Source organism: Pteropus alecto, unplaced genomic scaffold, assembly GCF_000325575.1.
Source record: "Pteropus alecto unplaced genomic scaffold, ASM32557v1 scaffold92, whole genome shotgun sequence".
NCBI classification, from domain to species: domain Eukaryota; kingdom Metazoa; phylum Chordata; class Mammalia; order Chiroptera; family Pteropodidae; genus Pteropus; species Pteropus alecto.
Genome location: NW_006432447.1, coordinates 1591073 through 1611531, shown reverse-complemented (window position 1 = coordinate 1611531; position 20459 = coordinate 1591073). Strand labels below are relative to the sequence as shown.

Genomic DNA, 20459 nt, shown 5'->3' with positions numbered 1-20459 from the left:
GAGCTGGCATGCTTGTATCATGATGCCTCATCTAAAGCAAGTCCTAGGAAGCATTCCGATTGGCCATGCCTGGGTCACGTGCCCACCTCTGGACCAACCACTGTGGCTACTGGATTAGAGTGTGCTGATTGGCTTAGCCCCAGTCACAGGCTCCACCCCTGGAGCTGAGGTGAGGCAGTCTCAGGAAAGAACACACTCCTCAAGGGAATCTGAAATGTTTTGACTAAAAAAGGAGGCAAAGGCTGCTGGAAGCAAAACCATTAGAAATCCATTAGTAACTAATATAAGGGTTAATAGAATGAGAGTTTATAAATAATTGATCTTTCAGATAAATCAGGGTCATAACCAAGGCTATCCCTATGATAGCATCACTTCATTCACTCTGGAAAGTTCATGCGTAGGAGAGTAGATTGGACATAATCTTTATCCTGTCCTCCCCACACTGCCATCCACCAGGGGCGATCTGGCTGAAGACACACTTCAACAGTGACTTCAATTCAGGTACCTGGAAGAAAGGAGCTATTTCCTTTGGATTTCGTGTTTACCCATGGGGGTGTATCTTGCATGTGACTATCATTCTATAACTACTTGGACATCCTTACGTTCCCTCCTCTGGTCTCTGACCTTCACGTGGGATTTTATTTGTTTATCTAGAGTGGGCTTCTCTCACTGTTCTGGCTTTCTTGGGCTCATGTTTAAAATTCCAAATAGATTGTCCCAATGGGCAGGGCCTTAGGGCCCCTAGTCCAGTCTCTTCATGCTGTGGTTGGGGACTCAGTGAGGGTCAGGGCCATGCTGAGTTCACACAGCCAGTTACATTGCACAGCCGACACCCTCTGCCTTGCAGCCCCTTCTCATGGGTGTCTCATTACCGTGAGGCAGGAAGGCAGCTAAGGTAAAGGCCCAGATGACACCTTTGTGATGAATAACCCACAAAATCAATCATCTGCAATCAGGCGGAGCAGTGGGGCAGACCCCTCACTGTGTGTGCTTCTGGGTGCAGCCCTTCCTAATTATATTTTGCTCAGGCTAAAGTTAAAAATTAACTTTCCCGGCACATTCAAATAAAGTTGAGGGAGCAGATGGTGTGAGAGCTGCAACTTCATTTTCAGTGGATAAACCACAAGGATGGATCCTCTGCGTGTGAGCCCTCAGGGATGCAGAGCATTGTACTGAGCAGAGCTCTATGCTAAAGCCTGCTGGACACCCTAGAATCACACCTGGGCCCCTCCTCAAATTGCTGCTAGTTTTTTGGGGCAGGCACACAAATAGTGATCGTTCGGTGAGATAAGCATGCATAAAGGATGTACGAAGTGCAGTGGGAGTGCAGTGGAGAGAGTAACAGGTGTTTGGGGCAGCTGTAGCATCTGGGAAGTGCTCCCAGAAGGAGGGATATCGGTGTTGAGATTTAAAGATGTTACTAGATGGAAAAGGCTGAGGAAGACATTTCAGGGGTGGGTACAGCATGAGCGAAAGCACGGAGGTTTAAAATACATAGCCAAGTTCAAGGAGTTCAAGAAGTTCAAGGAGCACATGAGGCAGAGTCATGAGCAATGAGATCAGTTGGTGGAAGGTGACCCCACTGGTTTAGTCGTTCATTACAAGCAGGGCCTTTTGAAGTCCAGTATTTTTTAAATTTGGATTTCATTTATATTAAATACTTTCATAACGCTTAATTAAAACATGACAGCGATAAATCTCCTGCTCACCCCTGTTCCCAGCCACCCTTCCCAGAGGCAATGGATGCTGTCAGATTCTTGCGTTTTCTTCTAATATATTTTCTGCAAACACACCAACAGCGGCGTTCCTCTCATGCTCTGACATGCACCTAGCAAGGTGCTTTCTTCACTTTATACATCTTGGCGGTGACTTAGCGCACGGAGTTTCATTGTAGAGCACCAGCTGTGCATTCAGAGCTTAGTGATCTTCTCGTTCGGCCTCTCCTTTCACAGTGGAAAAGACCAGAGGCCCAGAGAAGGTGGAATAGCCCACCAAAGTCTCACAGCTGGTCAGAGACTGAGCCAGGACCCAAACTCAAGTCTTCCACCTCTCATATCTACCCAAGGCCAGCCAGGCCCACTTCCTTCCTTCAGTGGTCCTCATTTGTCAGCCACAGGTAGAAAAGGAGATGCGTGAGGCTGCCATTTTTTGCAGCCATTACAGGCTGCAGTTGGCTAATACATCCACCAGCCTCTCGATGCGTGATTCCAGACTTCCATGGTAACCTTTATCAGTGATCCCTCTCTTCCTTCTTTCTCTCTTCTCTTCTTTCTTCTCCCTACCTTTGCCCTGTGTCCCGCTTCAGCCCCATCCCTAGCCCAGCAACTGGTCACTATGACAACGAGGGCCTTCTGTCACAAAGTGGCCTTCCAAGTATTTTATTTTGAGCCCCAATTAAGCAGAACAAGCTACAGGCTGGGAGCAATGTAGGGAAGTGTGTTTTATGGCCTGTGAGTGAGTTCAGGTGCTATTTATAGCTCCCTAATCAGTGTTGCTAAATGGGGTCTTCATGCGAGTTTGGTTGGCCACTGAACATTTTCATCTCGGAGAATCTCCTACCCGGCAGCCCCTCCAGAGAATTGGTGTCTCCTCTGTGCTCAGCAGCTGTCGGCTCCCCTGACCTTTACCTGATAATGGGTCCAACAGAGCAACTTAGCTATTGCCCCCATTCCTTACAGCCAGGGAATTCTGGTTGGGAATGGGAGAAAGAATTAACTACTGTCCATTGCCAGGCACTGTCTTGGAGCTTTACATGTGTCACTTCATTCAGTCTTCACACAACTTGTTTTATAGAGGAAGAGCCTGTATCAGTCAAGATAGGACAGGTCTGGCTGCAGTAGCAGATAAGCCCTAAATTGCACTGATTTCAAACAACCAAGGTTTGTTTTTGCCCTTGCTGTGTGTCTATTGCTGGTCAACTGAAGGCTCAGTTCTGCAAGGTTTGTGTCCTCATCTCAGATCCAGGGCAGAAGGAGCAGCCCCTCATGGTCATTAATGGAAAAGAGAAGGCAGCAATACACATACTGGCTCCTAAAACTCCTGGTTGAAGTGATACATGGCACTTCCATTGACATTACATTGGCCAAAGCAAGTCTCATGGCCATGCCCAACTTCAAGTGAGTGGGGAAGGGTAAGCCAATCCTGTGCCAGAAGGGCGAGAGCTGGAATATTTGAGAAGAATCCTGATGATCTCCCCAGGGGTGAGGGTCCCAAGGGTGAAGTGACTTGCCCAGATCCCACAGCTCAAGAGCAGAGGTTCGAACATTCAGCTCTTTCCCCAAGAAATCTGTGTTCGTTCCCCGTGTAACAAACTGGTTATAGACATGGGCTCGAAAGACAGGCTTCTCGCTTTAATCCAATCTCCAATATTCACCAGCTATGTTACCCTAGCTAGGCAAGTCACTTAACCTCCCAGAGCCTCATTTTCTGTTAAATGAAGATTCTAGTGCAGGACTATGTTCTGAAAATCAGAGCTTTATTCCTAAGTTTGGAGCAAACTCATTTGGCAGCTGGACTCAACCTGAACTGGTATGAAGCTATTTATAGTTGTTCCTTATTTCGCTCAGTGTGAATATCCATAGGTTTTGCTATAGAAATATTAATGTTTTTTTATTGCAAGTGCTGCCCCATACCACTGGGATGTTATGCAGTACATGGCACATGCAACCTACTCACTAAACTCTGGAACTCTCTAAATTCTGAAACAGTCTAGCCCCAGGGTTTTGGATAAGGGACCATGGCTCTGTAGCACCTCCCTCATGGGGTTATAGTGAGGGTTTAGGCAGGTGATGTGTCAAACTTTCTGAGCACAAGTCCCAGCACATAGTAAGCAAGTGGTTATTCTAAGTCCCTGGGCTGGATTGACGAGGCAGGAAAGAGGTATGGGTTTGTGAGAGACTGCCCCGAGAGCAGACTCTGAAGAGCAAAAAACGCGGGAATGCTCCAGTTTGCACATAATTGAAATTGGCAGATTTACTTGGTTCGTGAATATTCTATCCTAGTAAATAGAAGTTCTTTTGGGCCTCATAAATCCTTGAGTGTGTTCTTGGAATGATTTGATTCTCTTACAGCAAATAGGATGTTTGTGAAGATCCTCGGAAAAGCCAACATGCTTACTAAAAACGAGGTACTGTTCTCACATATGATTTTAAAAGCAAGAGAGTGTGCCCTTGTTGGCCGTTGAGCAAGAGTCGGACACTTACCATTCACTTCTCAGAATGTGGAACTTGCAAGGGGGTTCCAAACCCTGTTCCTCCGTAGGCCTCCTAGCCCTTCCTTGATGTGGGAGCCTGGGACCCCACACTCTGCTCCAAGCAGCTTCCTCCGTCTGCTGAATAGACTGGGGTTCTACCTAAAGATTTTCTTGGCAATTGGGTCCTGCTGCTTTGGAAAAGAGACCCACCCTCACCCCTTACACAAGCCAAGAACTGTGGCCCAGAGAGGGGCAGTGTGTGGGGGCCGGAATGTACAGTGATGCAGCCACTGGAGAACAGTGCCTCGAAAAGTAAAACAGAGTCGTCATGTGACCCAGCAATTCCTCTCCTGGGGATATGCCACTGAGAAAGGAACACGGGTATTCAAGCAAATACTTGTACACAGATATTCCTAGGAGTTCTAGTCCTAATAGACAAAAGATGGAAACAACCCAAAATGTCCATCAAGGGATGAATGAATTTAAAAAAATAAGGTATATCAATACAATGGAAAATAATTTATCTCAAAAAGGAATCAAGTTCTGATTCATGGTCCAACATGGGTGAACCTTGAAGATGGTGTTGCTAAGTAAAAGAAGCCAACTTCAGAAGGTCACATATGATTCTATTGATATGAAATACCCAGGATAGATAAACTTATAGGGATAGAAAGCAGATTAGTGGTTGCCAAGGGCTGGAGGAAAGAAGAATGGGAGGGAACTGCTTACTGGGCATAAGCTTTCTTTGGGGGTGATGAAAATGGTTTGGAACTTGATAAAGGTGATAGTTGTACAACGTGGTGACTTATATACTTTAAAAGAGTTATTTTATGTTACATAAAATTCAGTACAAGGAAATTGTCACCGGACTTCAGTCAACAGGGCAATTATGTTCATGCAGAAACTATCTGAGGGGTGAACTCATTCACTCAGAGCATGGCACTGGGGGAGCACCTTCCCCCACCATCACCTCCAGGAGACCACGCTCTTCGAATCAAGGGCGTCTGATGCATTTCGGACTCCCCAGCACCTAGCCTTGCACACAGCAGATTCTCAAGAAGCACGGGACTCCTGGGGGTCATTGACAAAAAACGTAGCGAGAACACACTGAATCTGTTCTCTATTCATCAGCTCTGTAGTACTGTGCCAGCGGCTTAGCCTCTGTGCTTGTTTCCCTCACCATGAAATAACATGAGATGATGGTGCTATGTCTGGACTTGCTGCGGTCCCAGTGAGATGATGCTCCCGTGGATCACGCCAGGTCCAGAGGCAGGGCTCAGCAGAGGGCAGTTGCTGCTTGCCTTGGGTTGTTGTTTTTTGTTTTTTGTTTTTTAACTGGGAAATAAATATTTTTTCCATCCTTATTGAGGTATAATTGGCATATAACCTTGTGTACATTAAAGGTGTACAACCTGTTGATTTGATACACTTATATATTGCAAACTATTGCCACCAGAACCTTTGCTAACATCTCTATCATGCCACATAATTACTATTTCTTTTTTTGTGGTGGGAACATTTCAGATCTACTCTCTTAGCAACTAGCCAGTATATGATACAGTATTATTAGGTTATTTTTATCCAGGGTCATGGGGATTCTCAATATCTTGCCATAACTTAAACTAAAGTATTTTTCTGCCTTTTCCTAACTCACACAAACAAAAAAGTTAATTTTGTCATTTTTCTCTACTAAAATCTTTTTTGTCCTTAAACCTCTACCATCTGCTCCCACTTGTCTGAAGTAAGATAAGAAATAAGAAGATATCTGATTTTATGGAAAAATAGATATAAACATTTTACACCGATTACATCGACATTCTGAGCATTGAGGAGAATCTTGTGAGGAACACGAACTCTGGAGCTGATGACCTTGGGAATCACATGACCTATCTGTGCCTAAGTTTCCTCATCTCTAGAATGAGGTAAACATGGTACCTGCTCAGAATAGCACCTGGCATGGGACAAACTCTATATTAGTCGTTATTACTGTTGGTGGATGCTGATGCTGTTATTACTACTAGTACTCTATAGCGGTCTCTATGACGCCCCCTGACTCCCAGGCATTCTAACCCCTGTACAGTAAACTGTACATTTTACCAACCTGGGGCCCATGCAGGAAAACCGGGTGAGAAGGAAGAGTGGGTAAGTTCGGTGACTAGGTGAGTGAGATCTTCCCAATCTGGATGGTCAGAATCCATGCTGAGAGACCTCAGAGAGAGAAAAATGGAGTTTTCACAAAGTTCTGTGGTTTTTTTTACACATAGTTATAGATATTATAGCTAGATTCTTCCATGGCATGAAAGAAGGGTGAGCAAATTCCTAAATCCAATGGAGTCTGTACCTCTGTGGTTGGATCAGACCTTCTGGCAGTTTAGGAGCATGGGCTGCCCCCAGGTAGGGTGGCAGGTACCGACATCCCATAAAGGTGGTAGGCGCGCTTCACTCCACTATAGAAGAGACAGTGTTAGTCCGGGGCTGTATCTGGGCCTAGGAAAATTTTGTTGGGCCATACTAAATTAAAATAACACAAATGTCACGTAAAAATCTTGATTCCAGGCTTTTGAAAGATCGGGAAATCTGTAACACTGGGCTCGCACTGTCTTGCTTGGGGCTGAGGCTGGAACTGAGTGGTGGTCCTCTGCAGTGTCCACAAGCTCACCACTCTTTCGTAACCACTGCTCACACCTGTTCCTTGCTAGTCACTTGGGCTACTTGCCCGGCCCCTAGGCATTGGAGTTTGCAGCCTCTGGTCCAAAATCCAAACATATTTGTGATTACTAGAAGTGCTTTTTATTCATGCACTGATTGTTAACTTTTTAAAAAGTTACCTAAAACGAGAATACATTTGCCTTGAAACTAGAAGTTGAAGTAGAGCAGTAGTTTCCAAAATTGCTATTATTCTGTATCATGGCTCTTTACATGCTAAAAATATGTATTTACAGACCTCATCATTTACCACTTCTTAGTAGTTTTCCTCCAGAGCTATCCCATAAACACAGGCTTCCTCTTGAGCCCAGCTGGATTTTTTTGACAAAAGCTACTATATTGAGAAAACCTGGCAGACTCCATCCAAGAATTCAGTTTACTCATCAGTTTTGCTTAAGAAAAACAAGCTTCCACCATCTTCCTCTGGGCCTGTTTCTGAGCTCACACTTAGAAAGGTCAAATAAACACCATAAATCCATTAGAAAGCCTTCATATTAAACCCCCGGGGCTTATGCTGTTTAGCAAGAGGCTAAAGTGGTGATGTTTCCCAAGTGGGAGGAAGTGTGCTTGACCTTGGTTGTTTGCTAGAAAACAGTCAGCTGTGCCAGTCGGCCTGGTGGGTGCAGGAGCACAGCCCAGGGCTGCTGCAGCACGGGTCTCGATGGCCTTGGATCTGGTGGCTGGGTCTGGAGGGGAGAAGTCTCCCTAACACAGTCTGCGTTGGCCTCCTGCTCCTCTCCAAATTCTTCAGGCCGAATCCCAAACAGGACCAGGTGCATTGGACGACCCACTAGTAACTGTCCCCCACTAGGCAGGGTCCTTTGTCTGGGCCACCTCACAGCTTACCTGCCAGCCCACGTCAGGGCTTTGTGGAGTCCAGGGCCCACCTCCAGTCTATTCAGGGACCTCCAGTGCACAGAAATGAGCTGGCACCAACACACAGAACAGAGCTGAGGGGCAGGGGCAGGGGAACAGGGACAGAATCAGTAGGGCTGGAAAGGGTTTCCTTGCAGTGACTGTCACCCCATCTCCCCGGAAGAGTATGGCAACAGAGACTGTGTCCTAAACCCAAGTTCCCATTTCATTTTCATCACTAACTGTGGCTGTAAGTTAACTTAACCTCTCTGTGCCTCAGTTTCCTCAGTGTGTACATGGGCATTCGTATTAGTAGCTACATCATTGGATCGTAGTGAGCAGTAAGGATAGTAGGACATAAAGTGCCTAGAATGTCTCAGGACATAGGAAGTTCTATATAAGTGCTTGCTGCAACTATTCACCTTATTACTATTAGTGTTATTATTATTGTTGTTGCCAAAAATTGAGCTGAAGAGCCCAGTAAGGACACCAAGATGGACTGAAAATATATCAACATTCACGGGTTTCCTCATGCACCTGCTTCTGATGAAAAGATTAGAACAAACATCCTGAAAAGTAGCAGAGGCAGATGGACGGGGCTGGAGCTGGGATCCCACAGAACTGGATTCAAACCCGGCTCCCGGATGCTCTGGCTGCTCTGGCCTGCTCAGACCTTCGGTCGGAATTACCTGTGGTTATCAACACAGAGGCATTCTCTCTGGGGTATCCAGTCCTCAGCTCTATACCAGCTGCCCCAGATTTCACTTTATCCTGAAGGACTGACTGCTCTGAAACAATAGTAGTTGTCATGTGCTGATTGCCCACCTGTGCTAGGGCCCCAGCTGGGTACCTGGCTTCTGTCCCTCGTCTCATCTTCCCACATTGCCTGTGAGCCAGGGATTGTCCCACCCTGCTGGGTAAGGCCAGCCTCGGCTCTAAGTCTTCTCACTCCAGGCCCAGCTGTGTCTCCTGTGGTACCCAGCGATGCCTTCCCCTGAGCAGCGCTAAGTTTTCAGGCAAGAGGGACTCCGTTATTATTCCTTAACTAGAATTTAACTCTAATTCTTCTTATGGCCAAGCTCTTGTTTGAGCCAAACTGAGGCCAACTCATAACTTGTCTCATTCGCTTATGCTGTCTTTTCTTTATTGTTTTTTTCTGAAACTCTAACACACAGAATTGGACTAAACATAACCCTTACACTCTCACCGTGGGCCCCATGCTTAGCCCCTGTCCTTCTAATTTGCTTATTTATGTGTTTCCTTCTTTATAACTTAATGCCATCATGGCTCTGCTGCCCAACCCAAAGACCAGAACACTGACAATCAGGTACCTCCGTGCACCTCCCTGGTCTGTCCCTGCCAACCCCCACCCTCTGCCTCAAAACAACCACTCCTCTGAATTTGGTGTTCACTCTTCCTTTGTCGATTTTCCACGTATAGATGTGTGTCTAAACAAGGCTTTCAGTCCTAGTTGTTTTTGAACTTCCTAGTTTATCCATTCCTGCGCCAATACCACGCTGCGGTCATTGCTACAGCTTTAAGTAAGTCTAGGGGGCAAGTCCTGCCGCCCCGCGCTCCTTATTCTCCTTCTTTGGAAGGGGACGCACCATGAGAAATGGGGGGCCCATCCCTGAGGACTCTGACCCTGACCCTGCTCTGGGTGGGATGAGGACCAACTCTCTCTGGAGGATCATTCTGCTCCTCTCCCCAACTCCCCATGTCAGATGTGCTTCCTTCAGTATCTGGGACAGGCAGCCAGGTTGTTCCCACGGCTGCAGTGGCAGAGAAAACTTATAGGGATATTGGGAAGATCCCGTGGTTCAAGGTGCATGCCAGCTAGAGGCCCCCTACCCAGGGTTCTCCCCATGTGACTAAGGGCTGCCCTCGCCCAGGCCGGGGTGCCCAGCCATCGTGCTGCAAACTGGGATGGGCTCAAAACTGAAAACAGCAAGATTTTCTGGGAAGTCTTTTGGCTGAGTCAGGAGCATCCTTCCACCAGACTGAGGAACTGGTACAGTATGTTTCTAATTCTGTCTGGCTACTGAGACCTTGCTGGAGGGTTCTTTAGCTGCAGTTGCCTCTGTAGAGATGAAGGCTCACTGCAGCTGCCTCCCCTCTCCCAGACCCTGGCCTGCTCATTCCTACTGACCAAGCATCCATGATGTCCAAAGCAGAGCCATAAGGGCTGGACAGCAAGGACAAAACCCCCGAGTCCTTGCCTGTGGTAACACAAAATCTGCAGGAGCAAAGACAACACTAACAACTGGAAAGGATTCTGCAGCATCTCAGGGCAGTCAGGGATTTGTCTCAGGCTGGGGGATGAACCGAAAATTAGACAATGACGTCTGACAACACAACAGAATATTTTCGACTGGGGTTGCCTCGTAGCTTCCTCCATCACCATAATGATGAGAACCACTCGGGCTTCTGCTAGGAGGAGTGTGCTGAGAGCAGGAGGGGCCCCTGCAGCAGAGGGTGTGAGCTGTGCTGGGTAGGGATGGTAGAGGCAGGGAGACCCTCGGGAGGCTGCTTGTCGCAGTGGAGTCAGGAAGTGACTAGAGAGCTGGTCATGAAGATAGAAAGTCAGGATGGAACAGAAACTGGAAGGTCGACGTGGAGGGGCTTAATGGTGGGGGGGATTTAGAGGGCGGAGGACAGGCACGACGAGTGTGTCTGAAGGTCCAGGCTTGGGAGTCTGGGATATGGCCCCCAGGACAGGGATCCCATTGGCAAAGCACAGCGGTGAGGAGGAACAAGAGGTACTTGGTGTCACTGCATGGTGCCAGGCTGTGGGGAGCATCCCCATGGAGCGGGTCTGTAGACCTGTGTATTGGAATCACTGGGGATCTCGTTAAAATGCTGCTTCTGATACAGTTGGTCTGGGTGAGGCCCAAGATCCTGCATTTCCAATGGGCTCCCAGGCTGGGCCAAAGCCACTGGTCCATGGACCACATTTTGATAACTAGCTCACTAGGGTCCCCATCTGGAGCCACGGGGGAGGTTGGTGTGACAACATCTCTAAATTGGACAAAGGTAGATGTTAAAAACACATTGAATTGAGGTATAGAGAGTCATTTCAGTTTCCTCTCCAGAATAGAAGTGTCTCAGACTTCAAGAATACCGATATTGATCATTCTCGTTGGAATTCAGGGTTATGAAAATAGAAGTTGAGATGCACCTTTTTAGAAATGTTTTCGTTCGAAAGGTGATGCACACGATGTCAGGTGATGCACAGGACATTGCATGGTGTGGATTCAGCCCTTGACACTCCCGGACACCCACACAGCACTTGGCTAAGATACCTAGGACATAGTCTTGGTTTCTGGTGAGGTGAGGACGCCGATTGTTTTTTTTTTTAATAGACTAGATTGTCTCCAACAATTGATTACTGTTTCCTCAAATTGCCATCCAAGAAAATTATAAATTTTCCCCAGTTACACAAGAGAGATTCCTTTGAACACATCTTAGAGATATGCCTTTGGAGCCAATAAACATCTTTCTCAACCTGCAATGAGCTCTTATTCATCCTCTAAAACTGCTCTTAGCTGCAGCCTCCTCCAGGAAGCTGTCCTGGGTTAGATGCCTCTCTTCCTGGCTCTCACAGCTCCCCCTTACAACTCCTTCTCTTGGACATGGTTCCATAGTGTAGCAGTTAGCATGTCTGCTTTACACACAGAAGGTCCTGGGTTCATGCCCCAGTGGAGCCACGGTCCATGGTCTACGGTCACGCCACCCTGAACAAGCTTGATGTCTGATCTCGGAAGCTAAGCAGGGTTGGGCCTGGTTAGTACTTAGAAGGGAGACCACCTAGGAAGACCAGGTGCTGTAGGCATAAGTAATAACAATAATTAATAATAATAATAATTCCTTCTCTTAAGCACAGAACCCTCTGAACTCCATTTAGTTGGGTCTCCCTGTCCTATCTGTACCCCCAGGAGGCTCTGTGTGCCCAGCTTCCTGGTTAGGTCCTGCAAAGCAAGTTTGTAGGTAGAAGTTTGATGAATACATGCATGTGTGGTAAGTACAAGTTGAGGCTACAAATCTCCAGGACAGCGTGAGTCCCCGGCACCCTCCTGGAACCATTCATTTTTCCTCACAGGTGGGAGAGGGCACTAGCTAATACCCACCTGGCTTCGGCAGCAATGTGAGTGGACAGGCAGCTCCAGCCCTGCTGAGATCTTGGCCAGTGGAGCCAAGAGTGTCCCTGGACAGAAGATGCTTAGATGAGGTATTCGGGTCAACTAGATCCCTCGTCCTTTTACCATGCTAATGTGAGCCCGTGGCTGAAATGAGCCTCACTTGGTGAAGCTGAGTGCGGCTTCTGAATAGCTCTGCCCTGATAATAACAGCAGGATATAGCCAGCTAGCTCCCCTGGGCATAGCTCAGTACCACCTCCCCCAGGAAGCCTGCCTGGCCTGTGCCACATAATTGAGAGCCACAGCCCTGAGTCTCCAAGGCTCACCTAACATTTATCTCACAGGCATCACTGGCTGTGCCACTTACTTTTCTATGTGTCTTTTAACCTAACCTGATTGGGTCTAGTCAAAGTCCTTCCCCTGCCAGGATTAAATGTGATTTCTGTTCCACCAAGCATCAGCTGGTGGGAAGGACTCTGAGCCTTCCTGCCAAGCCGCTTGCCTCACTGATATACTCTGAAGCCCTGAGAAGGAAGGTGAGGCCACTTTGCCAGCTGGTGACCAAGGCCAGCCGGAGCCCAGGCTGCCAGCTGCTCAGCCACTTTCCACTCAGCTGTGTGGCAAGTTCGGGGCAGCGGGAGGGAGGCCCTGAAATGGAACAGAACAGAGATAAAATGAATTCAAGATGCTTCTCTTCTACTTCATTTTCTAGTCCAACCCTGCACCCACTCCCCAGCCACTCACTGGCTGCCCCACCATGCCCACCTGTTCCCATGCCCTCTGTCCCTGAATTGTTCAGCTGAGTGAGGAAGGAGGTAAAGAGGAGGAATGCTGATAGGTTGAGCAAAAAGAGAGGGCTCTGAAGCCAAGAGGTGAAATATGATCACAGCGGAGGTGGCTGACCCGGTGGTCAGAGACTAGGGTACTGGAGTGGGCATTTGGGGGCGATGTTGACGTCCATGGTGTGGCCCAGAGAGTGAGTCGCTGGGTGGGGGAGAGTGTCCCTGAGGATGGAGCAGTCCAGAACCAGGAGCCTTAGTGATGGGAGGGTCGTGCCTGTGGAGGATGCTGTCATGGGAGATGAGGCAGGTGTGGGTGGATAGGGGGCCTGGGAGGCCAGGCCAGAGCTCTGACAACCAGGGCCCAGAGGTCGGGAGATAACCGCAGCAAGCAGAGGGAGAAGCCGAGTCAAGCGTGAGCCACGAAGGAGCTGGGAGTTCTCACGAGCAGATGGAGGTGCTTTGTATGTGGCAAGAGGGATTGAGAGCTCCTGCGCCACCTCCCTCAGGAAGCCCACTTGGCCTGTGCCACAAACTTGGGAGCTACAGCCCTCAGAGCACAAACAGCCCCAGAGAAGGTCAAAGGGCAGTGGTGTCCTGGGAGAAAATATACGGTTCGATTAAGGTAGGAAGTGGAGGAGGCTCTCAGAGAAGCTGGGGTGCAATTTTCTATGTGTGGCGTAACCATTCCAGAGGACAGAATGGGAGTTTCGAGTGGTGGAGAAGCTAAGGGCTAGAGTCAGAGGTCAGGAGACACTGAGCATTGTGGGGATGGCACTACAGAGAAATGACGGCCACTGCAAGGAGGATCTTCCAGGCATCAACATCTAATGGATCTTCCTGTCATTCATTCGACCTTCTTTCACGTCTGAGTTCCATTTACCCTCCCTTTTTTTGGAAGCTCATGCCACCTGATTTCTTGGATTCCTTTTTTATTTTGCTGGAGTACCTCCTTGCATAACTCTCAGAATGGATGAGTACAGGCTCTTCTTTCAGAGGCACTGAACATGTACGAAAATATAGCTGCTGTCTGCTCTGCAGCAACATAGCTCCCCTTTGCCTGGGAGCACCATGGAGTCATTGAATGAGATTATTTTGCTGGACACACTTTCCTGTTGGGCACTTGGTCAGGGAGCTGGCAGGCAGCCAGGCCCTCCAGCACTTCAGTATCTTCTCCTTTCCACTGTGGCCACTTCTGTGGTGGTAAAGCACTTATTCAGGCTGCATTAGGCTTCTCCATTAGACCTTTGCACTGACCAGGAGCCTCCCAAGGCTACCCACCTCATTTGGAGAGCCCAGACTTTAGCTGAGGCAGAGAGGGCGGCACAACTGCCCCCGCTACTGGCACTATAATTCTTTAAGGGATTACCCCAATGTTTGCTCCATGTCCAGTCTGCCCTTTGCTGCTGGAGTTTGGGGCTTCTCCAAGGCCCCTTCAATGAGAGCCATGTTCACCCCTGGCATATAGGACTACCAGTTCTCTGCTCGATTTCTCCACCCTCCTGTCCCATCTGCTTTCAGTCTGCCTGGAATTTGCCCCAGTGTCTACCCAGCTGACTGCCTTTCTTGCTTTCCAGGTCCTTCAGACACACACGCGCACACACACACATGCACACACACACACATGCGCACACACACACATGCACATATCTTCTGTCATTTCAGGGAGACTCTGGGTGGGAGAGTAAAAATGTGTGGGCCCAGGCTGCCCCCTTGAGCACAACCTCGCACAGTTCAGGTGGCATTTTCCACCACTCCTTGTTCTGGGTTCTCCCCTTTGGAGTTTCCCACGTCCGTGCCGAGCAGTGTTGCTCGGAAAGGCCATTCATTATTTAGGACTGTCTGGCTGTGCGGTGTTCCTCTATGCATGTGAAGTGACTCGATCACTCTCTATCCCAGGGAACCATGAGGGCCCCACCTGGGCTGTGGGAACCATCTGTACGATGACACTTGTTGGCACAGAGTTCATCTGAAGATGCTGCTTGTGTCCTGGCTGTCATCACAACCCCCCCCCTTTTTTTTTCTGGGGAAATAGTAAAGCTTGCTAGAAGAAAACTCCAGATTCCAAATGCTTTCTAGATGTGAGCCGAGGGCTTCGTTGGCCAGGATGAGGCCAACAGGTACAGATACATGTGCCCATTTTTGTCATTAACTGAGTGGACTGACACCTGACACGTGCACACCCAGACAGCAGAGGAGCCATGTCACTGGGGAAGAGGCAACACTTGATTTGGGTCCTGAAAAGAAGGCAGGCTCCTGGCTGTCAGCACAGGGAAGGGTATTCCAGCCGAAGGAGCCGCATGAGGAGAGGCCCAGAGGCATGGAGGCCATTTTCTGTCTTTGGACACCAAAAACATAGGCTGTGGATAAGTGATTAGTACAATGTCTGACACATAGTGTGTGTGTGTCCTTGCCCACATGTGTGTCTTCTCCTTTCTTTTCCTGAAAACAAATAAAATGGTGCTCGGGTCTGCTTAAGTTCAGACTTCAGGGCTGTCAATCGAACCTTCTCCCATTTGCTGACCATTGTCTAAAACTGTTGCAGAAGAATTTCACTTCCTGACCTTAAAACGTTGAACTTTTTCCAAAATAAATGCAGGGATGGGGGTAGGGTGGTGACACCTGTCTTAACATCTCCCCACTGCAGGCAGAGGAGACTTCAAGGGGCCCAGGGAAGCAACTTAAGCCACCAATTCCTGTGCCAAAATCTCCACTCATTTCTATCACACACATAGACCATCGCAACCAGAAAGCTAACTCCCCCATTTTCGTGACAGCAAAGCAGAGTCCCGGGAAGTTGTGTGGCTTACTTGGAGTGGTGCAGGGGGTTAAATCTTCATCCAAAGCATAGTATTGTTAATAATTAGGATCATGTACTGAGACATTTTTAGAACCACAATAAGTAAATTACTACTATTTTTAGAGGTACTTCTTGGGCTGATGGCCTGAAATAAGAGAATGCCTTTAAGGCAAGGAGCATGTTGTGTCATATCATCATCACAAAGCACAATGGAGATGTTGCCATCCGCCTTTCACAGATGAGAAAAATATGGCTCCAAGAAGGTGAGCCAGCCATCTAGCCCACTGGTGGTGGGAGCAGGAGCTGGGATTCCAAGCCAGCCCCTTTCTCCCACTTTGCCCCCACTAGCTTAGGTGTTATCCAAACCCACCCTGCAGGGAGCCAAGGCACTCCTGACTCAGTCAATGACTAATTTTTTTTTTTTTTTAATGTAAACTCATTTTTGAAATATATATGCAGAAAGTGTACAAATCTCAGGTGAGCAACTTGATGATCTTTACAAACTGAACACGCTGGTATAGCCAGAACTCAAAGCAAGGAGCAGACCAATACCTGCCCTCCAGGAGCTCTCTTATGCCCCCTCCCAGTCACTGCTCCCCCAACGTCACCACTGCCCTCACTTCATCAACCTGTGTTTAAACTCAATAGAGATGGAGTCACACAAAAAGTACTTGTCTTTCATTCAAAATTATGTTTGAGTAATTCATCTGTGTTCTTGCATGTAACTATGGTTCCTTCATTTTCATGGCAGATTAGTATTCGGTATCCATGAAGATATGCCATTTATTTAGACATTCCAGTGTTGGTGGACAGACTTGTCGTTTGCAGTTTGGTGCCTCCATGAGCATTTGTGTGCATGCATTTTGGTGAACACGTGCACACCTAGGAGTAAAACGGCAGGCCATAAGTTCAGCTTTAGGAGACACTTACGGTTTTCCCACATGGTTATGCCAATTTACACGTCCATTTGCAGCACTGTGAGAGTTCCAGTTGCTCCGCATTCTCACCAGTGCTTGTTACCGTCTCATTTTCATTTTAGCTATACTGGTTGGAATATTGCAGAGTCACATTATGGTATTAATTTGCATATCCCCAATGATTCAGGAAGTCAAGCACATTGTCATATATTTATTGGCCGTTTGGATATTCCCTTTTGCAAACAACGATTCCTTTTTAATTTTTTTCTTTAGTCAGAAAATATTTCTGAGAACCCTTCCCATGCTGGAAAATTCTATGTGTCTCTTTCCACCTGGGTGATCATTCCTAAGCCTGGACATATGGCAGCTCTAAGAAGTTGCAAAGCCAAGAGGGGTGACAGAAAGGAGTCAGTGGGATGGCCCCAGCCAGCGCCGGGCGGGCATCCTTGGAGCGCTGGAAGTTCCACAGCTGTGCAAGGGCTTTCTCTGTGCACTGCAGGATTGCCATGCGGTCATCAGAAATGAGGAGAGATGGTCGATATTTCACATTGAGTTCTAAAGACGTGCTCTGAACCTCTGCTCACTATTCTCTCTTCCTTTAGAATTTGGGCTCCAGACTTATTTCAATGACTGCAGAGGAATAAAGATAAAAGAGGCTCTTTCCTTCTCCTCTTCAGCTCCTAAGTAGGCAGGGAGCGCACAGGGAGCTGGGTTTGCTGACAAGGCTATGCATTTTGGACATTGAGGACCCAGTATGTGCCTAGAGCATTAAAGTGGTTAAGAAGCTCTTAAGCTTTGACAACGATTATCAAACTTTAACAGCTCAAAATTTTCCTGATACAAAATGCGAGCCCACCTGACATCAGAGAAGGAACTGCTTGCCTCCCAGCCAGAGCCCACCCAGTTAACAGCCCTCCCCGAGCTCTTCCTCACCAGGGGCGACCTAACAAATGCCTGGATGAGAAAGAGATAGCTAGACGTGGCATTTACTGAACACCTATTATATGCTGGGCACTGTGCTAAGCACTTTCTAACTCATTTAACTCTCACCACAAGCCTCTCATCAGTGGGTTTACAGGAGAGTGCGGAGATGGGACAGAAATGCAGCCATGTAAGAGCAAGTTATTTCAGTAGCTTAAAACAGTTATAGAAGAGATGCTCAAAGCAGCAAGTCCATTCATTTATTCAATAGATGATTTCTGGCCCATCTCCCAGGCTGGAGGCTGTGAGCCCTAAAATGGTTGCGTCAAGGTCATGTCCTTTAGGAAATTCACAGTTTCCTTGTAACCAATTCATTGGTAAATATATGAAACTAAAAATCCCTGCCGAGTTTGTCTTGATTGTAGGAAAAGGGCACTTCTGGCAGCGGTTAGGGGTGAGGTGCTCGGTGCAGTGTGCTCAGGCTGCAGTGTGTCCAGGTGTTCTGCCAACACGCCCTGGAGGAGACCAGCATCTCCTGGGCTCTCACTACATACCGTGCCTCAGGCAAGGCACTGTGCACCTGTCATTTCCTATAATCCTCTCTGCAAACCTGGGAATTGCTGCTCTGCTTTGTAGATAAAGAAACAAGGGCTCAGAGTAACCTTCACAAAGGCACAGAAGTGGCAGAGCTGGAGCTCCAACCAGGGACTCCAAAGTCCTGGAGATCCCAAAACACGTGGAAGTGAGATTGTGGCTGGTGGGGGCCCACACTGGAATGGGTGGGCTGAGAACAGAAAAAGCTTCTTGGTTTCAGGGCAGCCCATTTAGGTGGGTGCATACCTCATGGCAGGACAAGGGGACAGTGCTGAACTGGAAAGTGGTCACAACCAGAGAGTTAGAGTCCGTGTGTGGACTATGAGCCCAGGAGATGAGCCCAGGAGACAGGTGATTATCTCCTACACTTCTCACCTTAAAGCAACTTTCTCTGATTTGTGTGGTGTTTAAAGGAGTCAGCATACAGCTCCAAATACAGGCTTTGGGGGCTGTGTGATTCTGGACAAGCCTGTCCACTTCTCTGAGCCTCAGTTTCCTTTTCTTTAAAGTAGGCCCAGTCACATCTAAATGAGATAATCAACCTCGCATAGCAAAAAGGACAAAACAGATGCTCAGTAAATGTGGTTAAGATATAAGACAAATCCTGGCTTTCGGCTGCCTGGGTTCAACTCTGGGCTTTGCCACTTACAACCTGTGTGTCCTTAGGCAAGTGATTTACCCTCTATGTCTCCATTTTCTTCTTAAAACGGAGATCATAATAGTTCCTACCCCAAGAGGTTGTCGTGATAAGAATTTGATACATGCATTCACATGAGTTTAGCCAAATGCCTGACTTATTCACATAAGTCTTCAGTAAAGAGTAGCTACAATTATATTTCATCCCTCACATTACCTGGTAGATAAGTAGCAATTGCCCATTAAGCAGGACTATTGGTTTTCTTTCTCCCCAACATTCAATGGTATGGCGCAAGCACTGGTATCATAGAAACTAAAAGGTCATGGAAATTTACAGTGGGGAGGCTGGCTTCCAGCCAGATGTCAAAGATGGGAGGATTTGGGGGAGGGCGAGGGGTTTGCAGAGGAATGAATGAGTGGGGGTGGGGGGTGCAAAGCTTGGGTCAGAGCCACACATGGAGGACAGGGAATGGGAAAGTTGGGTTCAGAGGCATTGCTAGGGGAGAGATGGGGACGCCCTGAGGAGACTGTCATGTGTTGGCCTAGGCATGGTAACGTGTGACCATGTGAGTGAAGGGCGAGTGATCTGCCTCCTGGGCCTAGAAAGGAGGGGATGCCCTGGCCTCCCTGGCCACCTGAGGGTTTGTGTAGGATCAAAAGAAGATATAGAGGTGAAAGCGTTCAAAGCCACTGACGCTCCATGCAGATGCACCACCACGTCTCCTCAAGTGAAGCAGCGCTGGACACAACTCATGCATGGCTTCCAACGCAGCAGCCAAGTCCTGCTTTAATTTTCATGGCTCTCCTTATTAACTCTGCAGCTCTAGTAAATGAGAATTCCTATAAAACGCATTCTTGACCACCTTCCCATCCCTTGCGATGTTATTCCTATCACAACTCTGTGTTGGTACTTACCACTTACAGTTTTATTGTATCTTAGCACATTATAGAAAACTTTAAAAATATAACTTGTTCTGTTACCAAAAATAAATAAATAAATAAATAAATAACAGATGCAGTTTTCGGCCTTCAGTATATTCCTGCAAGCTTAGGAAAAACTAGGCCTCTACAAGCCACATGAGACAACATGTGACCAACCGTCATCCTCATTCCTGATGCCGCCGAGCCGCACCATTCCTCTCCCTCCAGACCTTCCCGCCCGTCGTGCTTTATGCCTCTACCGATGCTTGTTCTCTCTGCCTAGACCACGTTTCCCAACTCACATTACATAAAACTCCTAGTCATCCTTCAAAACCCCATCCAGGTATCTTCTTTTCGAAGCTTTTAAACATCCCTTCCATATGGGAACTGCCAGATATCTGTCCCTATGCATTTAGGAAATATTGTATATATTACCCTCCATCCCAATTAGGCACTTGTTTAAACTTGCAGACCTCTAGTCTTCCTCCATTTCCAGGGCTGCCAAAGGGTCCAGAAGAGAATTAGAGCCTAAATTAGTGTGTCTGCAATAAAGCCAGTTAGACTCGGTCCTATGTCCAGAGGTTCCTTGGCTTATGGATTTTAAAATATGAATTCTTTCATAACCGAATATTAGAAGGAAACGCATCCCTCTGCTGACCATCAAAGAAGGGTACAGGGGAAGTTTGAGGATTCAAAGGCATTTAAAAGAGCCTCTCCGAACCTAATCTGTCTCTAAAAGGAAGTCCACTTGAGATCTCCCTAGGTCTGCCGTTCTCATTTTTATCAAGACCCGTAGTGAAAAAGAAACATTTTTTATATTGTGACACATTAAAGGCCTACGTCAGAGGTAAAACTTTCATGGGACAATGTTTACCTTTACTGTGGGCATTGCTCTTTATTTTCTCTTTCTTGTTTTTCGTTTTTTGTTTTTTTAATTGCTGGTCACCCACTGCATTGATTTCGCGGTTCTTTAGTCTAATCATTTGCATCAGTTGCAATGC

At 47.5% G+C, this 20459-nt stretch overlaps 1 protein-coding gene and 1 pseudogene across 1 annotated transcript in view; both read left to right on the top strand.

The window, feature by feature from the left end:
* SPSB4 (splA/ryanodine receptor domain and SOCS box containing 4) overlaps positions 1-20459 on the top strand; it is a 76984-nt gene that overhangs the window by 54926 nt on the left and 1599 nt on the right. The gene's annotated exons all lie outside the window — the stretch shown is intronic.
* Positions 11470-11585, top strand: LOC112476007 (annotated as a pseudogene).